The sequence below is a fragment of the Chrysochloris asiatica genome, unplaced genomic scaffold, assembly GCF_000296735.1.
Source record: "Chrysochloris asiatica unplaced genomic scaffold, ChrAsi1.0 scaffold00529, whole genome shotgun sequence".
NCBI lineage: Eukaryota > Metazoa > Chordata > Mammalia > Afrosoricida > Chrysochloridae > Chrysochloris > Chrysochloris asiatica.
In genome coordinates, this window is record NW_006409047.1 from 390,516 (window position 1) to 393,360 (window position 2,845).

Sequence of the window (2,845 nt, forward strand, 5' to 3'; positions counted from 1 at the left end):
AACAACAACAATGAGAAGAGCAGAGAATGAGAGCTACGAATGACAGAGTTGTGAGGCACCCAAATACAGCATCCAGTATAATTCCGTGATGTGTGTCTCATGTAATTTTATGCTTATTTGTGAGTCAGAGGTTGTGACACTGTGTACTCACCATTACGTTATATTGTTGCTTAATAAAAAAAAAAAAGCCAGTGTGATAATCTACATTAGAACATTAAAATAAATGTGTTATTCATGAATAAGACAAAGCAGTATAATCTCACGTTAGTCATTGTCCTGAACATAAAAGATAAGACATGAAAAGGAGTCTGACTAGTAAAGCCTCGGTGTGGTACTGTAGGATAAGCACTAGATCACAAGGTCAGTTTAAACCATAAGGTCAGCAGTTCAAATCCACCAGAACTCCTCAAAAACTCTGTACAATTTAACTGTGAGTTGGAACCTACCTGACAGCACTTAACAACAATAAATGTGAATGATATGAATTGTAAAGTTAAATAACATTTAAAAAAAAAGAACTTTTAAGAGCTATTATAAACTAGCTGGGTATTACAGAAGTATTTGGAAGCCAGTAACTTTTTATTTAGAGCAAAAATAGTTAAGGGATATATATAGAAAAAAAAAACTTATTAGGCCCAAAATGATCAAATACCTCCTGCAGAATAAAAGTCCATTGAATAAGTAATGGATAAATTACTGGAAGTAGAAAATCTAACAGCAACTTACAATTTATAGACGATACCGAAGAAAAGATGGTTGGTGAGAGAAAAGATAAATGTCGAAATGGTTGAGTCAGAGGTCTTCCAAAACAGAACACAGTCAAGAAATTGCAATTTGCAACACTTCTTGGAGGCAGGCTCTAGATTCTAGAAAGACAAAGAAGAAATAGAAACAAGATCTAGAAAAGACTGGCTATAGTGGAAACTAAAGTCCCATTTAAATACAGAGTGTGAACCTTTCTAAACAAAGGTGGGAAATTTCAGTTTCCTAACAGAGAGATGAGACCCATTGTATCCTTTCCTTCTTACTCAACAAACCTTGAATAAAACACACTACCTATTTTTTATGGTATCTCTGAGGCTATTTCTCATCTCTGTGTTCAGACTTTGGAGATATGAATATGATTTTCACCTAGGCTAATATTCACAGGTTGAAGGGCAATGAGGGTATATTTAAAGGTTTCATAGTCTCTGGGGTTGAATCTCAGAGTTCTTCATTATATAAATTGTTCTATTGTCCTTCCACTGTCTCAATAATTCAGCTCCCTTGGGTACAAAGGTTGTAGCTTTCCTTCTTGTTGTCTCCTTTTAGGTAGCTATGGAAGGGAGGAGATGCTTTTATTTTGACTAGGAGTAATTATTCTATCTTTAGTTTGATTTTAAAGTTACAAGCTGCTCCCAAAGGAAATTTTAAATTCTACAAGGAACCAAGTGCAACCATGGCACTTAGAGTGATATTCCACACTGTGAAGTGTTTCTCTTCAAGAATATTTGGGGATTTTATGGGTCACTTGGTGTCCTCAGTTTATGAAGGCCTGTTTGAAGAAAAACAAACTTGTTATTAGTTTTAATTCTGGTAAAGAACTAATAGGACAAGGACTGAAAAATAGCCCTTGATATACACATAATTGACATCTTAGATGCCAAGCCTTTGTTGATCTTAGAAAATGCCTCATATATTTTATGGCTCACTAGGTAAAGGGATTTTGGTGTTGTTGTTGTTGTTGTTAGGTGCCATTGAGTTGGTACCTACTCACTGCACCCTATGCACAACATAACAAAATACTGCCTGGTTCTGTAACAAACTACAATCATTGTTACACTTGAGTCCATCGCTTCTGCAATTGCGCCAATCCATCTCATTCCTCTTTTTATTGGAACCTCGACTTTACCTTCTCCAGACTGGTCCCTACTGATAATATGTCCGAAGTATGAGAGACAAACACTGACCATCCTGGCTTCCAAGGAACATTCTGGCTGTACTTCTTCCAAAAGAAATGTGTTTGATATTTTGGCAATCTATGGCACTTCTAATATTTTCCTCCAATACCATAACTTAAGTGCATCAACTATTTCATGGTATTCCTTATACACAGTCCAACTTTCACATGCATATGCATTATTGAAAATACCATGAGTTAGATCAGGTACACCTTAATCCTCAAACTGACATCTTTGTTCTTAAACAGTTTAAAGAGGTCTTGCGCAGCAGTGTAGGCAAAGTACAGAAGAAAACATACAGTGGAGTCCTGGTGTGGCACAATGAGCTAATGCACTGGACTGCAAAGGCACTTTGAAATGCAAGGTTGGCAGTTCAAGTTTACCAATCACTTCTCAGAAACCCTATACATGGTTGCTATGGGTCAGAACAAACTCAATGGCACTTAACAACAAGAAATGCTCTGCATTTAAGAAAAGAGGAAGGAGCCCAGGAACATGAGCTGTCAGATAGACCAGCAAAAACTCCTCATGTAAGTAGATATTGTCACACTCAGCTTCTCCTTCTACATGCATTGTATGGTTTAATATGCCAAAATGACAAATAGAAAATGAATGTGAATGACGAGTGCCTCTGATGCTGCATCAGTATGTTGAAACATTTCAATTTTTGTTCCATCAATTCTCAGAGCCTTGTTCTTTGTCAATACCTTCAGTACACCTTAAACTTCTTTCCTCAATACCACTGACTCTTGATCATATGATACTTTTGAAATGATTAACTATCAACCATTTCTTTTAGGTACAGTGAGTCCATGTATTCCTGCAATCCTCTATTGATGCTTTCTGAATCATTCAATATTTTGCCCATTGTTGTTGTTGTTGTTAAGTGCCGTCGAGTCGGTTCC